Raw genomic sequence first — 21,556 nt, 5'->3', positions numbered from 1 at the left:
CATTCTGGATCAACTGGAGAGACCCAAGGGACTTACTGGAGCAGCCTGATAATAAGGAGTTACAGTAATCCAGTCGTGAAGTAACAAATGCGTGGATCAATGTTTCTGCATCGCTTTGAGACAGGATGTGCCAGATTTTTTAGATGTTCCATAGGTGAAAAAAGGCAGTCCTTGAGATTTGTTTCACGTGGGAGCCAAAGGATAGGTCCTGGTCAAAAATTACGGTGGTGGTGGATGCTAGAGCGATGCAATCCAGAGAAACCATATCATCAGATAATTGATTTCTGAGGTGTTCTGGGCCGAGTAAAATAACGTCAGTCTTGTCCGAGTTCAGCAGCAGGAAGTTGCAGGTCATCCAGGTTTTGATGTCTTTAAGACACACTTGAAGTTTAGTGACCTGGTGGATTTCATCTGGCTTGATCGACAGATATAGTTGAGTATCATCGGCATAGCAATGAAAGTTTATGGAGTGTTTTCTGATAAGATTGCCTAAAGGAAGCATATATAAAGGTGAATAAAATTGGTCCAAGCACAGAACCTTGTGGATCTCCATGACGAACACCGGTGGTTATCGAGGCCTCATCGTTTACAAATACAAACTGAGATCGATCTGATAAATACGACTTAAACTAGCTTAGTGCTGTACCTTTAATACCAATCAACTGGTCTAGTCTCTGTAATAAGATGTCATGGTCAATGGTGTCGAATGCTGCACTAAGGTCTAACAAGACAAGTACAGAGACAAGTCCGCTATCTGATGCAACTAGAAGGTCATTAGTAATTGTCACTAGTGCTGTTTCTGTGCTATGATGCTTTCTAAATCCTGACTGAAACTCCTCAAATAAGCTATTGTTATGTAAAAAGTCACAACTGATTTGCGACTACCTTCTCCAGTAATTTAGAGAGGAAGGGGAGGTTAGAGATAGGTCTGTAGTTGGCCAACACCTCTGGATCGAGAGTGGGCTTCTTAAGAGGTTTAATTACAGCTACTTTAAAAGACTGTGGTACATGACCCATTAGTAAAGTGACGTCATTACTACGGTCTATAGGAATACACAGATCCTTCGAGCTATGACTCTCAGCCAGCCTGGCCACAGTGCTGAAGAGAAACCTAGGGTTATTATTGTTTTTCTCTGTTAGTGATGAGTAGTAGGCTCCTCTGGCATTACAGAGGGCCTTCTTATATGTTCTCAGACTATCCCGCCAAACCAACTGGGACTCCTCCAGACCATTGGAACCAAGGGCGTAGGTTTGCATAGGGTCCATAGGGACTAGTCACGACCAAAGTTTGGGGAAGACACAATTGTCCCACCAATACGTGAAAAATATCTTGCACAATGTATTTGAAAACGTATTTGTATTATTATCTATACTATGTTCGTCACCCAGAAGAGAGAAAAAAACATTTCCACGTTTTCCAATGCGCCTTCAAGCATGCAAGACAAGATGCTGTCATTTAATTGGCTGAAGTGGCGAGTCAGAAACACTACGTGATTATTGACATGCAGAAAGAGATGCAGTGCAGGTTGAGGAAGCGTGGTCGGCAACCCGCAACTCCGAAGCCGCAAACTCCACTACTGCTGCTGCTGGTTCTGTGGCAGCTCATGAGACACTGAGGCGTCCGCTAGTAAAAATGGATCCGTCCTCCTCCGTTTGCGGTGCTCTAAAAGTCTGTAGTGACTTTTAGAGGTTCAATGGGGATTGAACCTGCTACCTTGTGGTTCAAGGACAAACACACCACCAGATTAGCCACAAATATTGATAGGACTTTGGCTCCGCATAGTTTTGTCTAGTCTCATAGTCAACACATGACAGTATTTTTTTTCTCCTCTTTATAAGAGTTTGATAGTTATAACATATCAAATAGCTTGTGCGGCTCCAGACACATTTTTGGGGTGGAAAAAGGGGGTCCCTACCAATGCTGAGACCAAACCTACGCCCTTGGTTGGAACGCCAAATGCCCTCAAGCTTCCGTGATGCTTGCTTCAATATGCGGGTCTGAGGGATATACCATGGAGCGAGCCTCCTTTGCTTAATGCTCCTCTTTTTTAGAGGGGCTATCGAGTCCAGTGTCACTCTTAGTGAGCCAGTAGCACCATCGACAAACTGATCAATCCCCCCCCCGATGCGGGTCCTGGCTGCTCATCAGGGACCTTGAAGTGGAAGGGCTGTCCTTGTCCCACCTGAACACAGGACAGCCCTTTGGCTGGAGGGAGGGGCAGGACGGAACGGCTGCTACAGGGACGACGCCAGTTCCCTGCAGCAGCACAGCCCTCCCTTCAGCCATCTGGCGCCGAGAGAATCTGGGAGACAAACAGAATGCTCTTAGACTCTTCATCAAACAATAAGTCACAGTACAGATTATAAAACATCAGAACAGCTTCATGTTGACCTCTCACCACTGGGTCAGTGTCCTCTGATTCAGCTCAAAGAGCTGAATCTCTGTCTGAGCCATCAGCCTTGGGCTGGCCAGCACTGCCTCCTGGATGGCCATGTAGTCCGCGAGGACGAGGGACCACCGAGTCCTCTTGACCCCAGACCTGCATGGCCGCAGGATGGAGCTGGGAGAGCTAGCAGCAAATGGCCTCTACCAGGCGATTGGTGCTGGGCCAAGTTGCTGGGCCCGAGTTGAGTCCGAGAAGGTAGCTGAGAGAAAAGCGTGGGTTAATATAGGATTTTTAAGAGGACACATTCATATTAGTAGAGAGTCTCACTGTTGGAGACTCTCCTTGCCAGGACAGGAGGTGTTCTTCCCCTTCGCTGCCTTGAACCGCCCCTTAGGTTGCCTCTCCTGGTATCTGGTGGGTCCTGAATGCAGCTGAGGTGGGGCCTCTGCGTACCATATGTCCTGGATGCGGAGAGCGTCGAGCAACGGGATGTCCAGGGTGTTGCCCAATTAGGCAAATACACTCCAGACTTTTGTCAACGTTTTAAACTTTAAATCATTTCTCTACGTTAAATTATGGCGAGTCACTATGGGCACAGAGATGAGTGTTTTTCTGCTCTCTTCACGCCAAAACGCCATTTAAGTCAATGGGACAATTTCTCGGCGTTCTTTGCGCTTTTCGGGAAAACGGCCGGTCGAATCTCTTAGAAAAGTCATAGCACACGATTCCTGATCAGGCCGCCCGTTTTGATGTATTGTATTTTGACGCATGTGCTGGCAACACTGCCGGAGGAGATACGCGCCAAAGTTTGGGACTATGATTAATAATAACTAGAAAATGCATTTCCTGCTGAAAATGCGTTGGAATGCTAAAAGCTGAAGCTTAAAGCTTAGATATTTAAAAATATAGCTGAATATAGCTGAATATAGCTGAAAAGATAAACTACCTGCTGAAAAGTGTTGAAGCCCAAAAGCGTTGAACTGAACTGCTGAACATCCTTAATGTTTAAATGGAAAAGTTGGAACATCTAAATAATCCAAGAGATGAATTAAAAGTAGTAGTTTTAGTTGCAGTAGTAGAAATAACAGTAGCATGAGTGAAAGCAGTAGTTGTAGTCGCAGAAGTAGTAGTTATAGTAGTAGTATAAATAACAGTAGTATGAGTAGAAGTAGTAGTTGTAGTAGTATTTGAAATTTGGAATTACAGTAGTAGTAGTAGTTGAAATAACGGTAGTATGAGTAGTAGTAGTTGTAGTAGTATTTGAAATTTGGAATTACAGTAGTAGTAGTAGTTGAAATAACGGTAGTATGAGTAGTAGTAGTTGAAATAACAGTAGTATGAGTAGAAGTAGTAGTAGTTGAAGTAACAGTAGTAGTAGTAGTAGAAGTAGTAGCTGAAATAACAGTAGTATGAGTAGAAGTAGTAGTAGTTGAAGTAACAGTAGTAGTAGTAGTAGTAGTAGAAGTAGTAGTTGAAATAACAGTAGTATGAGTAGAAGTAGTAGTTGAAGTAACAGTAGTAGTAGAAGTAGTAGTAGTTGAAGTAACAGTAGTAGTAGTAGTATTAGAAGTAGTAGTAGTTGAAGTAACAGTAGTAGAAGTAGTAGTTGAAATAACAGTAGTATGAGTAGAAGTAGTAGTAGTTGAAGTAACAGTAGTAGTAGTAGTAGTAGTAGTAGTAGTAGAAGTAGTAGCTGAAATAATAGTAGTATGAGTAGAAGTAGTAGTTGAACAATAGTAGTAGTAGTAGTAGTAGAAGTAGTAGTTGAAATAACAGTAGTATGTGTTAAAGGAGCCCGGTCCTATACCTGGGCTACTGAGGTGTTTTTCCCTAGCAAAGACAGTGTTGTTACTGGCCTTTCCATAATGTTAGATGTTGTCTGTTAATATGAAGCACAGTGGATGGTGTTTTACCACACACTTTGCAAACCAAGCGCCTTTCACATTCTCGGCTCATGTGACCAACACATAAGCATGCAAAGCAAACTCACTGTTCCCTCAGAAAGTGAAGCTTTTCCTTGTGCTTCCTTCCATTGAAATGCTCGCACTCCTCCAATGAGTGTTTTTGGGTACAGCAAATGCATCCAGATTTCTCGATCTTCCCGCGATTTGCTGTTGGTTTCCTAGCTTCCGCAGGCCAGTCCATAGAGGCTACTATGTGGGCAACAATGTTTCCCCTCACTCTGTTGCTGGGCTGGGATATAAACCTTGTCCCAGCAACACCGGTTGATGTGTCCTGTATGTCACCAAACAGAGGGTCAGAAAGAATTCCGACACAACGCTCAATGAATGCGACCAGATCCATGAAGTGAGCTCTGTGGTTGGTGGTTTCCATTATCCCATGAGACATAATATCAACATAATATCTCTCATGTTTACAGCCATATACAGTTCCTGCATGCACTGGAGCTCCTCCAAAACATTGCAGCAACCACGCAAGAACAAGGCATAGGCTTGAAGCGCTTTACCATCTTCAGCTTTTATTGCTTGCCAGGACAAAACCTTTTCCATGTATGCTGCTGCAATCTTATACTGATTTCCAAAGTGTTCTTGGAGAAGACCCTTAGCCACTGCATATGCACGCTCCGGAGCCATATGCTGGCAGCTCCGCACCAACTCTTGTGGCTGTCCTCTTGTAAACTGTTCCAATTAATATAAGCAATCCACTCTTCCTGCCTTCTCCTCCACTCTTTGTTCAAAGGCTTTAATAAAGGTGTTGTACTGTAGAGGGTCCCCTTCGAATGTGGGAATATCCCGTGGTGGCAGAGATGATGAATGCTGCTAGCGCACCAGCGCGGCCGTTATTTCATTTTGCCTGTGCATGATGCCAAGTATGTCTGAAGGCGGAATTTGACTGATTCGCTGGGGATTTGTGGAATGCCTTTCTTCGTCCTTTAACTGGGAAGCTGTTAATTGGTGCTGAAAACGATGTGTTCCCAATATATTGTTTCCCTGATGCTGATCATTGGGACTGCATTGCGGTTGTAAAGTAGGTTCGAACCATTGCTCAGTTTCCTTTGGTCGCACATCCATTGACAGTTGTTTATCATGTGGCAACTGCCATTTTGTCATGTTAGTTTGCTTTTTTACTTTTCTTTCCGGCTCGAAATAGGAAGCCATGCCGTCTGAGGGTCCTTGCAAATAACTTTTCCAATGAGAGGCCTGAAATACTTCCACCATAGCGGTGGCAGCAGCTAGCTCGGTGTCCAAATTAAGCTGCTCTCTTTTCCTCCTCAGCTGTTGCTCCTGTTCCCCCAAAGCATGGCTTTCCTTTAAACCTGCCGCGCGAATGACTAGTGCAGCTCTATTTGCCTCCATCGTTATCCTCGCAGAGGAGGTGGAACTTGAGTGGTTACTGGCCACATTGTCGTCCCCATTTTCACACACTTTCCATTTATTGGATGAAACCCACATATTTGTATCTGCAACACATTCATAATTGAACATAATTTTTGCTTTAAACCACGTTTCATGGGTTTCCCTTTCCTCACATGGTAGCATACCCAACAGACATTTATGCATGCATTCTGCTTCCTCACACACCTCAATTAACCTTATAAGCCCCGTTAAGCCCCAAGGCATTTTTTAGGATTTAGCTCGAAATAGCATACCCAAACTAAAAAGGGTGTATCTCTGCAACCACAAGGGCTATTTGAATAATTTTGGTGTTATAATAAAGGCAACGCTTGTGAGCTTGGTCAGATGTGTAAATATTAGTATATATGTTGCTGGCTAAGAGTAAATAAAGATTGAAACACAGAACAAATAGAAGTTCCAGGTCCGCCTATAGAAAAAAGCACTTTCAGGATGATTATCTCCTTGAAATGATGCTTCACTAAGCCTGAATCTCTCCCAAATCATAGCACAATATGTGAACAGTCTCTCTACACTGTTTTCACTTGAAAAAGTGAAGCAGAACAAAGTCAGATTGGGTAAAGTACAGAGAGAATTCAGGCGAGAATGCAAAATTAGCATTTCGGCACATTTGCGCATATTTTCGCGCATCTGTGACATTTGAATTTTTTCATGTAGCAAACCTTATATTTCACTTGTATTTGACTTATTATGTTCAACAAACTTGTATTAGTGGGGATTTACTGAGGGAACTGCATTTTTTCTTATATTTGCTATTTTCTCAATTTTTTTTCAAAATTTGCTGACTCAGCGATTTATGTTGCTGTGTTCTTTGGTTCATATCTCAGTGATGCAGCAGAGGGATTTGGTGAATAGATTTGGAATCTGTGTGGAATTGCCTTGCTTTTTGCTATTTGTCTTTTTCTGATAGCACTAAGCTACGGGCTGCTAGTTCCGGAAACATGCAGAGTGGGCTGACTTGTGACAAAATTATAACTATTTTATTTTAATAATTATTTTAGTTGGTGTTTGAGTTGTGTTGAAATGGCTGACTAATTATTGTAGCCCAGGTTCTCTTGTTTAGTTTGATGTGTAGCATCAATATATTTGTTCATGATTATTGTAATGTTTTACACAGTTTAATTAAAATGTTAAAAAAGGACCTACATAGGTCCATGCGGGGCTTAAAAGGTTTTAACTCTCTAAGAACGCCTTGTACCTGGGTTTTATCACTCTTAGCTATAAAACATCGTATCTCTTTTCTTTGGGTGGCTGCTTTAGTTAACTTCGCTTTTCTGCCGTTTTGCAATGTTTCTAACTCATCGGCAGTGAGCTTAACAACCCGTTTTTACGTTTGTGTTTCAACAACAACAGATTGTCAATAGTCCGCCGCCACAAAGTCAAAGTCAAAGTCTTTCAGTGTTTGCAACTTGGAGACTTTCTCGCTATATCTGGCGACTTTCCAAACCCTCTTGGAGATTTTTTTTTGTGAAAAGCGACTAGCGACAAATCTAGAGACTTTTTTGTGTGTATTTGGAGACTTCCTGGTGTCTTGGAGACTGACAAGAAAGCGCAGCACGTATCTTCTGCAGTTCCGGCAGTTGCTTTTTCCGGTCTGTCTTCCTACACCACCTCCGCAAACGTCGTCTCTGTCGCCTGCGCTTCAACATTTGCAATATAAGCATTTGCTCTTCAATATTGATGAGCTTCAACTCCAAATGCAGCCGCTCCAACTTGGTCGCCATTGTTTACTGTGACCGGAAGAAAAAGAAAGGATCCTCAGCGAGCAGCGGGTGCTGCCGTGAGCCCCGCCCCCTCCGCCGTCCCAAAGCACTCACAGGCGGCCTCACAGGAACCGAGAGAGTCGCGCAGCGGTAGTGGCAGAGAGGAGAGACCCACACGTCTCCGCGTCCAGACTAAAAATTAATTGCGCAAAGCCGCCGCTGATCCCGCCCTGGCTGGATGTAAATGTTTCTTCACTGTTACACTAAAATAAATGACCTCAGACCCCTTGTCCACTGTGTGTGTCTCTCTGTGACATCAGCTAAACATATAGTCATCATGTCTCAGTCTAACTGTACGCTCAAAAATACATAAGGAGTGGGAATCAAACCCTGAATTCAAAGGCTGGCTGTAGCCGTTTATTGGAGATGCTACATGGCCATACTGCCTGTACTGTGAAGCATATTTATGTCAAACTTTGTGTTATAAATAAACACATGCCAACTAAAAAACAGACTCAAAAGGCAAAGCAACATTATAACAGTTCCACCCAAAGCAAGCTGGCATTAATGAATAAAACAATTGCTATATCACTATATTCCTGTCTCCTACAGCTTCCATTACAATTATGCAAATTAGGCGATGACGTCATTTAGCGACTTCTAGCTACTTTTAAGACAGCCAATAGCTATTTTTCTTGCTGAGGAGTTGGCAACACTGAAGTATTTAGTCTCTGTCCGCTACACCGCCCGCTTCGGCGACCAATGCATTGTGTTTATTGTCCTGCTATGGTGCACACAATGTAAATGGCCATAAACAGTGTAGCGCTACATATACCTCCTTGCGTTGGGCGCCGTGCGTTGCTCCGGTGGTCCGATGCTCCGCCGACGTTGTAGCACCAGCGACGTAGCTCCGTCCTCCAAACAGCGCGGCTCCGTCCCGATGCAGCCCGCGTTAGCTACGTAGCTCCGTCCTCCTTCCGACAGCTCTCCTCGTCCTGGACTCTCCTCCGTTGCGTCCCAACGTGCCGACGTTTCCAAAACAAAGTTCCCTCTGGAGCCAAGGTTTTGACTGTTGTTAAAGGACCCCGGTCCTATACCTGGGCTACTGAGGTGTTTTTCCCTTCGGTAAGGTTTGGGGAGACGTTTGCTCATACGCGGACCCCAGGACAACGGGCTGCACGTTTACGTACATACATATAAACTCGTACACGGGTCATTTGGACCCAGAAGACCGCGAGAGGATGTGGAAATACACTCTGGGTCACTTTGACCCCCCCGTTTGCACGCATGTGGGTCAACCTGTCAAACAGGAGGGATATTGACACGTACACATACACTTGTACGCGGGTCATTTTGACACTGAGGACAACGGGAGGGTTAAGGAAAAAAAAAAAAAAATTATTTATTTTCTGCATAAATATATTCAAAAGTCAAGAGTCTGATAAAAAAATGACTCCTCGATCGCTCCCCGGGTTTTTTAAATTGTATTTCCGGTGTAGAGTAATACTGCACATCCTTATAAAGATTAAGACCTAAAGCATCCAAATCTGCAATAATAATCACAATAAACACAAGCAATTCTTTCAAGCCTTTCCAGTCCAAAAATAATGTTTTTCGGTTCAGAAATAGAAAAATTAGCAACTTTGACCTGAATCTTGCTCACACCATGACCGTCGTGTACTTCAAATGACTGTCTCTCTCAGCGCATGTCATCTGTCGGCCAATGAGATCGCAGGACCTAGAAACACGAAAGCAAAAATGGAAGAAAAAAAAGTTCAGTTTTTCGCAGCTCGCGACGTCAATACTGATCAAATGCTGATCTCCCACAGATCAATACTGATCAAGTAGTTATCTCCCACTACTGGAAGATTCGTAAAGTCTCTACGGTTACAGCCGTGGTACTTTATTAGGGGTACTATATTAGTGAAATAGTGAAATGTTATAATCGCTGAGTTGAGGAGTTGCATGTTGAGGAGCTTATGAAATTACGTAATTATAAAAATATAACGATCTTTTTTTTTAAATGTAGTCATTTTTTTCTCTTCTCACAAGGGTTTACAGTACTTTAGCCGTTTACATTTATTAGATCGGACCTGTGCATGATATCTAGAAGCGTTTTAGTTTTTATTTAAGCTCACTTCCTCATTTCTGAAAAATCTGTAAAAAAAGGCTCCGAACCGATATGGTTAAACACCACGACACAACACTTTGTGACACATAAACAATTTGTAACACTAATAATTGTACATTCATAAAATTACACCGCCTGAACTGCATGCTTGTAAAGCTCGAACACAAGGAAGACACGCCACACAAACAGCTGTTCGCCGCCCAACTTCCTGCAACTAGCTGTCCCAGCATGCAGCATGCATTTTTACAGCTTTAACTCAAGGCGAAGCGGGCGGAGCTACTTATGTGTCAGGGGTAAGAGCTTCAGTCAAGGGGTGCATCTCAAGTCTCTCTAAATTGCATCCCCGTTTCCCTCACTTGCGTCCTTTCCTTGCATCTTGGTCCCACCCACCAGGGATGCATGGAGAGACGCAAAGAAACCATGCGCGGAGAGAAGACGTGAGGAAATATGTTTTAAGAGACATGAGACATCCTTTCCTCTGAAGCTTTACGTGAAGCGACGTCGGTTTATGATGACTGTGGCCGACTGAGTCGCTTTAACAGCTGACGGATTTTTGTCCGGCGAACATTCCAATAAAAATGCACTTAAAATATTTATAAAAATTATCGTATGTTTTCAGTTGATTTAATGGTGTTAAACTACTTTACATTATTTATTATTTACGTCTGTATGGTTTGAAATTCTTAATTGTGACATTAATATATAATAACCCACAATATAAATATAATTTCTCTTCATTACGTGTTGTAAAAAGTGTTTCCTCTCTCTATCTCTCTCTGATTTTAATTACATACATAATAAAAGTTATTGAGGGAAACAACAAATCAAATCTTTGAAGACAGTTGTTTGTGGTCCTTTTGTTGTTCAGACCTACAATGAACATATTTTAACCAGATGGTGAATAAGAAAACAGATATAATATATAATTTGAGTTTAATCTGTGATCGTCTCTGGTATGAAACTCCAGCGATCAGTCCACTCAGCTGCAGCATCCAATCACATAACAGATGAGCAGTGAGGGGGCGTGAACAGTGTTAAAACACTTCCTGGAAGCCTGCTCTCGGGGCTCCTCGATCATGGCTCCTCCGATTTCCCTCCTCGCTCCTCGTTCCTCCGAGCTGAATAAAAGTTTTGAGACGGCCGTCAAGATGGCGGCGCAGAACCACTTCCGGTTCAATCGAGGAGCGAGGAGCGAGGAAACGACAATTTTGAGACTTGAGATGTACCCACGGTTTCACATTTATAAATGTACACCGCCGAATTGCATGCTGGGTCGTCCTGTCAAAATCCGTTGCACAGGAGACTTCTTCATGATAAGTGGGCGAGCTTTACCCAGCATGCAATTTGGCGGTGTAATTTTCATATGTGAACTATCTTTAGAATAGGTCTCAGTGCATCAGATATAAGGGCCTATCCTCAGATATTGCTACCGTCTGTAAAGGTGTGCCACAAGGATCCGTATCAGGTTCACTTTTATTTACAATTTACATAAATAATCTGGGCCAAAATGTGGTGGACGCTGACTGTCACTTCTATGCTGATGACACTGATATATTGCTGTGAGTTAACTCTTGTGCAGTCAATTGATCCCCTGCAAAATGCTTTTAATGTTGTTCAAAATACCCTTTTTCAACTTAAACTTGTTTTAAATACAGATAAGACAAAACTTATGTTGTTTTCAAACATTCGGAGTAGGCCACCGAATATCCCTTCGGTGGTCACTCTTGAAGGAAGTGAAATAGAGGTTTTATAAAAAAAAAGTTGAGGTTAAAACTGGGTTTTTATTTTTGAAATAAGCTGTGCTTTTCAAATAATGTAAAAAAAAGTGATTAGTTGCTGAACTGTAAAACATCACAGCCCTGTTTAATTATGTCCACTTACTACTTCTCTTTAACTCAAAGAGCTCTGACAAGTTTTAGATTTGAACTTAACTGTTCAAGTTAAAAGTTAAACATACAATAATGACTTTTTTAGATTTGTTAGTGTTAATTGAACATGGCTCTTTAAGTTATCTGTATAAAAAAAAGAAGAGACAGAAAAAGGTGGGAGTGAGGGTTTAAAAAAGCAAATGCTGTCATGTTTGTACTTTAGGTAAACTGTCTTTTTTAAACCATGGCCAGGGCCCTGTTTCTCGTACCTGGCTAAACAAAGTCAAGCAAATGTCCTAATCTCCATCTTAAATTAGCGAGATGATTGACATCCGGCTATCTGGGTTTCTTCACGGCTGATCCGCGCTGAAACGGTCTCGTTAATTCTAGCCAGACGTCGGTCATCTGGATAAATGTGCGCGCCCGCTCCTCTTCAGAAGGGATAATAATGGAGCACTGACACCACGATGTTCTAACAGTACAATGGCAAATAAACTCAGAGGAACCTCTTTTTATCTCTCTACTGAGAAGCAGGAGATGATCATGAAGGCATATGAGGAAGTCAATACCGTAGTCATTCACAGCAAACGCATTGCGAATATTCCAAAGTTTTTGCAACATTGTTGCCGTGAACGCAACTTTAACAGCGCCCCGGCTGCGAGACATAAGTGTCGCAAATATATCAAGTTAAATGCGTCAGTGTTGGGAAAATGTATCGGCAAATTTTAAGTGTTTCATCACCCAAATCAATCAGATTATATTTCCGAATAAATATATACTTAGAGGATATATGTACTGTATGCGCGTATGAATCATATACTATATGTATATACATGTATGTGTAGATTACCATTTAACTAGGAGTTTGAATATGTGTATGGGCGGATCAGTATATATGTATTATTCATAATCAGAAATCCAATCAATTGAAGCAGTGAAAATAAATTGTGTGTGATTCTCTGTATTCTTATCGCGATCACCTTAATCATGTTCTACAATAATGATATGTATGGTGTACTAATAACACTGTCATATAATTATGAGTGCTTTCAACACATCCATAAGTTTCTTAAGAAACCTGCAGCGGGTGATAGTCTATGTCTGAGACGGGCGATCAGCTGCGCCTGTGGTGTTCAATGTCCGCGGCTCGAGAAGCTCTTGTAAATAAATTATTTCTTGCCGGCAAAATCTATATCGCCGCGTACAGGAAGTCATGATTATGTAAAGGATGGATCCTGGCGATCTGAAAGAACTCTCTCCCTATAAAACTAATATAACTAATATTGCTCCTTCATCAATGAGGAAGTGAGCTGCCTTTTTTGTCCGTGGGAGTGGCCAGCTTATCCAGTGAATTTCAGTAAGCCTGCCAGGGAGCAGGTTTAAATTTTTGGCCGTGTAGCTATGGTGATTAATCTAAGCTTGCTTCGAGAAACCGAGAAAGCCTGACATACGTCATCTTATCCTGACAATTAGCCCGCTAACTCAGTAAGCCAGGTACGAGAAATAGGGCCCAGGTTTAAGCCTGGCCATAATCTACTGGTTAAACACTGCAGATCTTAAACTTAAATTCCAATGAAAATATAGGTATTTCGTGGTAAACAAGAAAGGACTATTTCCACCGGCGGAGGGATTCTATTAACCTGACAGCCTCCAGTGAATTGAGGCGGAGCAATTCACCTTTACTTTCCACCTGCAACAAGTAGAGCGGACTGACCAGAGCGCACTGAGGAGTCTTTTCGCTTTGCTTCAGCACATGAAGGTGAGTTTAAATGATGACTTTAAGTATGTTTCTTAATTAATAGCATGTGTAACGTTAGTAATGTAACACAGTTATGTAACTAGGTCGTGCTTTTCAATGGTCTGGAAAGGCTAACTTTCTGGTGGCTTTAATGTTTAGCTAGCAATGTCCCTTAAACGTCTGGCCACTGAGCCCGCGGTTTCACGTGGTGACACTCGAAACGTTTCTCTAAGTTTCTAAAATATTCACAGCACCGCGATTATACATCGCAGAAATATAATTTTACGTCTGGCGGAAAGAGGAGGCTTCCAGCTTCCGGGTGCCAGCAGTGTGTCATCTGACGCTGGTAAAAAAAACCCGAAAATCCTTCTCTGTGATTTGTTGAATCATATGTCGCCATTTCGTGAACTAAACAACCAATGTACACTCAGGAAGTCTCAAAGGACTACCCACCTGAGCATATACACACGCTACAGTTTTTAGTCAGAGAAAGCGACATCATGACGACAAAGAGATTCAACACGGAGGAAGCAAAACGCATCATTCTGGGAAGCAGCGAGGACGACATTGCATCGTCGTCAGAGCTCGAAGGCTTTAGTTCTTCTGAGGAAGATGGGTAAGTGTAGTTACTAAACTTTGTTACGTGTCTGTAAGACTGCATGGTGCAAACTAGTAATGTGTACACTGTGCACGAGAGCGCGGTGCACACTGCTGCTCACGTTACTACCAGTCATGATCTGAGTAATATTTACACATAGTATGCGGAGCACTATGCTCAAATTACTACGACAGTCATGATCTGAGTAATATTTACACATAGTATGCTCAATTGTTACGTCATCTTTCTTTCAACTGACTAGTATTCATTTATTTTACAGAGAAGAGTACCAGCCACAAAGAAGTCACTTGAGAGGCTCCATGAGATGGATCTGTGATGGCCACATCGTCTATGTGAAGTGGATGGACACAAAGCAAGTATTGGCCTGCTCCACATCCTCCTGGTCCACATCCTGGCAGGAGGATGTGGAGCAGGAGGATGTGGAGCAGAAGGCTCCTGCTCCACATCCTCCTGCTCCATATCCTCATGCCATGGCATGAGGATATGCCGTTGAAGCAAAGCAAGCCATACCTGTATATTGTAAATAGTCTGACTATTTTTTGTTCTGTTTTATATTTCTCGATATATATTCTGTACATATATATATTTTTTTATAATACATATTTTTATTTCCCAAAAAAAAATTGTTGTGAAGGTCATTTTTCATTTGCACACACCACATGAAGCTTTATCTGTAGTATGAAGTCATTTCTCAGTCCCATTTTATCATTTTGGTGAAAGGTCTGAAAGACCATATTTCTACTCAAAAAACGATAATAAAAAATTTTGTTTTAGACATTTATTTACATGTATCTACCATTTTATTCATATATTTCACTGCTTTTGTGAATCTAAAACCTTTGGTAAACCAATTTCCATCACCTAAACAGAGTTACCACATGAGTAAAGTTAGGTTTTTTTCAAGCGATCTGAATAATTTCAAAAAATCGAGATTTCAGCTTTAGTGTTATATTGTAACGTTTTTCTCTTTACACTTTTGCCTTATGACAATGGTGCCTCCTTATGTAGTTAGCTGAGATTGTTCTGCAATTTATGATGTAAAACATGGGGATGTATCTTATATGAAATGGGTATGTATCTTATATATAAGATATATATCTTATATATTTAAGTGCCTTAAAAGGTGAATCTAAGAAAATTATGTCAAATCGAGAAAATCGACTGAAAATGACCTCCAGTGTTCAGTGTGTTAATAGTTTTGCCCATGAACTTCTTATAAAACTAATGGTTGACCTATTTTATCTGTCCTGCAGTTGATAACACATAATTAATGTAGAAGTATAAGCTATTGGTTCATGGTGTGTGTGCGTGTGTGTGCGTGTGTGTGCGTGTGTGTGCGTGCACGCGTGTGTGCGCATGTTTGCATCCACACAGTAGAAAGCGCACAGAGATGATGACACGGATTTGGGGAAATAGTGTTCTCCTGTTGTAGAGTAAAAACAATAATTTAAAATCCCCTTTGCTATGTTTTACAGTTACACGGAGCGTCCAAGTGTAATGTAAACTATTGAATATTACGTTTGAGCTAACCCAATAAACTGACTGGAAGCGTATTTGAAAATGTGTAATACTTGGTTTATACTTTCTCTTGTAAACTAGAGGATTTTTGCTTCAAAATTGCTTTATCCCTGTTTTTGTTTTAAATATTTAGAAATGTAAAAGATTGATAATTTAAGTGTATATTTATATAAAATAAAAATATTAGATTTGTATCCTTTATTAATCCCCTTGGGGAAATTCTTCTCTGCATTTGACCCATCCCTGGATGGGGAGCAGTGGGCAGCCCTGAGAGGCGCCCGGGGAGCAGTGTCTTGCTCAGGGACACTTCGACATGTGAGCTATGGGGGGACTGGGGAACGAGCCGGCTACCTTGTGGTTACGGGACGACCACTCATCCCCCTGAGCTACAGCCGCCCAAATTATTATTACCCATAGCCACGCTCATTTTTATAGAGATTTTGTATAATTGCAAAATACCTTTTCAATGGAGTCTTCTAAACCTTTTTTGTTTTAGGGATTTTGAACGAGGACTCTCTAAATTTTAAACTAGTACTATTTTGGAGATGTCAGTTAAGATGTGAATGTCTTTATATGTCTTCAGGTTCATGGAGAAACCCTGGATGAATGCAGGTTGGACTGTTGATGGGACACGAAAGCATTCTGCATGATTCACTTCCTTTGGAAGTCTTTGATGTGGCCGAGGCAGCAGAGAAGATCATCCAGCATGAGCTCAGAGACAATCATCCAGCATAAGCTCAGAGACGTGCCCACAGGCTTCATGTTGATGGCATAATCTACTGCCTTGACCTGGAGTAACCCGTAATATAAATGACACCTTTGAGTTCCTTCATGAACATTAAACGGGACCTCAGCAAGAATCCATGGGCTCAGATAAATGGTAAATGTACTGTATTTTTGTTTCTCTCTTCTAGTCTTCCGACCACTCAGCTGGGGATCGAACCGCCGATCCTCTGATTGAAGGACGTCCCTGTTACCGCTGATCCACAGTCACCCAAGATTATAATAATATAATAATAAATATAGCCAGTAAATCTCAAACACATCTCAAAGTCAACCTTGGTTGAGAAATGTAAAAGGGAAAACCGTAGACTAAAACTCTTCTAAACTGTAGATTCGTTGTTTTAACACGTAAAACCTTTTGTGAGGCTGTTAGAATTATGTTTAAGAAATGTTATAAAAATGAAAGCTTTGTTATATGGTTTTATGAAGTTCTCAGTATCTCACATTTTGCCTCTGCACAGCCACACTACCTCATCTCATCTGTCTCTAATAATATTATTCACCTTTTTTTTTTTAAGTATCCAATTCAGTCATGTGTCTCTATTTTTTGGAGCGTTTACAATGTTCTTGTTCATATTGAAAATGTATGAACCTGTTGTAAATATCCCTAATTTGTCAGAGTACAACCACACCTCCTGTCAGTGTCTGTCAGATTGCCTCCACTTGTATGTGGGAACAATGTTTAGGAAAAGCGTGCACAGATTTCAGTTTAAATCATTTGAGTCTTTTGTCCTTCAGTGAAAAGGTCATATTTTTTCTATATATATTTTTCTATTTGGCAGTGTTGAGATGTACTTGTAGCGAATGTTTCAGTCTGTGTATATTTTCTTCAAATAAATGTTATATATTTTGAACAGAAGTATGAATTATTAGTCATTTCTTTTTTTTAAAAGCAAGCAAACTTTCAGTTATCAGTCAAAATAACGTTTATATGGAAGTTGAAAGAAATTTGGAATGTATGTCCTCTTAACTTGAAATGGCAAGTTGTACACACATGGTAACGTTATTTTAACTTAATCTTCTCATCTTGGCCCTTTGACCTCTTCCGTACCTTCAATGCAGGATTTAAGTGTGACAAATCAATCAACGAGGTAGGTCAATTATATGCGTGTTTAATAAGAATAAACCAACTGTCTCTTTATTTTTCAATTGTCATTATTTATTGCCTAGTGATCAACACATGCTCACTCTTCCATGTAGGAATGTTTTCTTCTAAAAGTACACAAATATAACAAGTAAATACATGAAATACACTTATACTGCCATCTACTGGTAGAAAGGTAAACCCTTTACTCTGGTCTCCTCATAGAGGCTCTGTTCTGTGTTCACTCAGGAAATGGCACAATGAGGTGGAACTATAGATATGATTCTAACAGCAACAACTTTACACACACAAATTACTTTGATTAAACTATATGACGAACTGTGTTGCATTAAACAATGCAATGATTAATTGAAAAGTTGATTCGTGCTGTGTACATAATATATACATGCATATTAAACTGCCTTTAGTCACTAATGTTGCTAACATATCCAGGTTTATTTATTTATATTGATTAATGAATGTTCTTCTAACATTAATGTTCTTCGAACATTACCCTTCTATGTGTATTGCATCATAGAAGACTGTAAATAAGATTTCTTTGTGCAGGCTTTTATTTTGACATTAAAAGAATTGGCTCGTATTCCGAGTTTGGTTTTCTCGTTTTTGGATTCAGACGGCAAAAACGAGAAACGGAAGTGGCTTTCCGTTTTCCCGTTTTTGGTTTGAAACAGAAAACGAAGAAACAATGGTATTTCCGTATATTCGAATGAATGAAAAAACAAACGAACAAAACGTACACGGACCCATTTCCTACCTCGGCCAGCTGTTTGAACTTGAACAATAATTACATGAAAACTGTGCTAGCTATCAAAAAATGCCCAATTGGGCAAATAAACTTCAGACTTTTGTCAACGTTTTAAACTTTAAATCATTTCTCTACGATAAATTATGGCGAGTCACTGTGGGCACAAAGATGTATGTTTTTTTGCTCTCTTCAGTCCGAAACCCCAGTCAAGTGAATGGAACAATTTCTCGCCGTTTTTCGCACCTTTCGGGAAAATGGCCGGTCGAATCTCTTAGAAAAGTCATAGCACACGATTCCCGATCAGGCCGCACGGTTTGATGTATTTTGACGCATGTGCTGGCACCGCTGCGGGAGGAGATACGCGCCAAAGTTTTTGTGGGACTATGATTATTATTAAGCCCGCAGGAGAACATGAAGTGCGCTTGCTGCAGGGGTCTATGACCCCTTGCAGCTGAGCCACACTTAACTAGAAATTGCATTTCCTGCTGAAAATGCGTTGTAATGCTAAAAGCTGAAGCTTAAAGCTTAAATATTTGAAAATATAGCTGAATATAGCTGAAAATAGCTGAATTTAGTTGAAATAGCTGAAGGTCTCTGTAGCTGAACGTATGCAGATCCTGTATGCTTTTGAAGTTGAAGAGGATTTGAAGATTTCCTCCATTGGATTACATTCCTTTTAATTTTTATAAAAAGCGTAATAATTCAAGTCCAAAATATGAAAGGAAAAAAATATATGGTCATTGCCATCGTGTCCTTACGGAGCTGAACATTTGAATAGCTGATTGGTTTCTGTAACTGAATATATGAAGGAGAAGAGATTCAAAACACGTACGGAAGAAATAGAAGAAGATACAAAAGTTGAACGAGAGAAGCATAGAAAGAGAGAGGGAGAGAGTGAAACAGAAGAGAGAGAAAGAAAGACAAAAGAGGGAGTGAGAGGGGTATAGAACGACAGATATAGAAAGAGAGGGAGAGAAAAAAAGACAGACAGAGAGAGGGAGGACAGAGAAGAAGGGAGAGAGAAGGGGAGAAAGAGCAAGAGAGAGGGGGAGAGACAGAGCAGGAGAGAGAAAGAAAGAAAGAGGGAGTGGTGGAGAGAGACAGAGGGGGAGACAGACAGATAGAGGGCATAGAGGGAGAGACAGAGCAGGAGAGAGAGAAGGAGGGATGGAGAGAGAGAGAATAAGTGAGTTGTTAGAGGGAGGAACTACAGAGAGAGAGAGAGAGAGGGTTGGTAGCATGTTAAGAATCTAACACGGAGGGAATTATGATCAAGGGGAATGTAGATATGAATATACCATACACTCAACACTCACGGTGCAATATCACTCTTGGAAGAGAGAATCATTTAATTTTCAGAGAATACAGCTAAGAGTGCAGGGGGCGCTACTTACCTGACAGGGTACACAATGTTCAGTCATGGTTTCACATTTATAAAATTACACCAGCAAACTGGATGCTGGGTCAACTCCGCCCACTAATCATGATACTTAGTCGCACAGGAGAGAGCGTCTCCTGTGTGCTGGAGTTTCCCAGTGTGTGTGTGTTTTTATGTGTCAATGTGTTTGCGTGTGTGTCTCTGTGTGTGTGTCTGTATGTGTGTGTGTGTCTGTGTGTCTGTCTCTGTATATGTGTATGTGTGTGTGTGTGTGTGTGTGTGTGTGTGTGTGTGTGTGTCTCTGCATGTATGTGTGTGTCTGGCATCAAATTCATTTTTCTTCCTCTCCACTAAGAGCACGCAGTTGCTCTCTGTGTGTGTCCTCTCTTTGTATGATATAGCAGTTTGAGTGTGTGAAGCTGCACTGATTAGATTATTTGATGCACCTGTGTCATGAGTGACAGACTGAGTTTTTGCTTTGAAGATGACCTTCATAGGCTTCAATGCATTATTTTTTTTTTATAAAAAGCTTAATATCTCAAGAACTTCAAGGCAAGACACCAAAACATTTCCTGAGAGATAAGACTCTTGCGAACGCGTGGCAGTTGTTTGTGGGTCTCTAGGTTACACGATGTGTCTTTAGTTGCAATTTCTAAATCAGATACGATCGTCGGGGATAGACATTTTTGAGGGAGATTTAACATGACGCAGTATGGAGGAAGGAGGAGGACCACCTCTCTCATATCGTCTGATTTAAACACGTCTGAATCTGTTGGATTCAAATCGACCCAAGTTTACGAAGTAAGACAAGATTTCCTACGTTTTGATGTATAAATTATGCCCAAAGACTTATTGTGGAGGAGATGGCAAAAAGAAAATACTTTTAAAAGCTTAAATATTTTTCTCTGTCCCCTCTAGCAGTGACAATACTCACTCTGAGCTGCGCCATACATACCCATGTTAAAGTCAGAAAAGTTGCTAAAAAAGCATAAAACGAAAACGGTGACAGTTAAAAAACTATAAAAGTTATCAGAAATTATAGGATAATAGCTGAAGGTTTTGTCAACATTTTAGAAGTTTAAATGGTGTCTTTAGCTGAACGTATGCAGAACCTGTCAGCGTTTGAAGTTGAAGAGGATTTGAAGATTTTCCCCATCCGCTCCCATTCATTTTAATTTTCATAAAAAGCTTAATAATTCAAAAAATTTGAATAGTTACATATGAAGAGATATAGCAATCGTGCCCTTAAGTAGCTGAATATTTTAATAGTTGAACGGTTTCTGTAGCTGAATATATGAAGGCGCTTAAGAGGTCCAAAATATGTACGGAAGAAATAGAAGAAAAAAAAAATGTAATAAAGATTTGCAGAACAATAGTTGGACTGCTGAAGCATTCCAACTAATAAGCCCGCAGGAGAACGTGAATTGCGCTTGAGCCACACTTAATTACAGTAGTAGTATAAGTAGTAGTTGAAATAACAGTAGTATTCATAGTAATATTAGTTGCAGTAGTATTCGTAGTAATATTAGTAGCAGTAGTCATATTAATAGCTGTAGTAGTAATAGTTATAGCAGTAGTAGTAGTCATACTAATAGCTGTAGTAGTAAGTAGTAATCGTTATAGTAGTATTAGTAGCAGTGGTAGTTGTAGAAGTAGCTGTAGTAGTAATAGTCAAAATATTAGCAGCAGTATTCAAAGAATTAGTAAGAGCATTAAGTATTTAATAAAAAATCCTCATTTGAGCTTTATGTTAAGATACAGTTAATTCAAGGGGCTTTTATTTTGAAAGGGAAGACAGAAAGACAGACAGGTAGATAGACAGGAGGCGTTACAATGCCCTTGACTGAATATCTCTAAGAATATCTCCAAGTCACACACTCCAATGTGTGTGCAGATTGTTTACAAAACCATATGTTAAACCCCAGATTTCGAGGCAAAAACATGCTCAAATCACCATTAGCACATTCAACAGAGTTCAATTCAACATTCAACAGAGAGCAGAGAAGCAGCCGATCACACTGGTATCTTTGATATTTTTCTGGAGTTAAAAATGTGAACGTGAACGTCAGTGGACCTGTTTCTCCCATGTCTGTATTTACAGTGACATACACAATGTGTCCCAATGTGTCTCTAGTTGCAATTTCGATCGTCACTGGGATACATTTTTGGAGGGAGATTTAACATGGAAGGGAATGGAGGAAGGATGA

This window comes from Taurulus bubalis (genome assembly GCF_910589615.1).
Source record: "Taurulus bubalis genome assembly, chromosome: 1".
NCBI classification, from domain to species: Eukaryota; Metazoa; Chordata; class Actinopteri; order Perciformes; family Cottidae; genus Taurulus; species Taurulus bubalis.
This window is presented reverse-complemented; position numbering follows the sequence as displayed.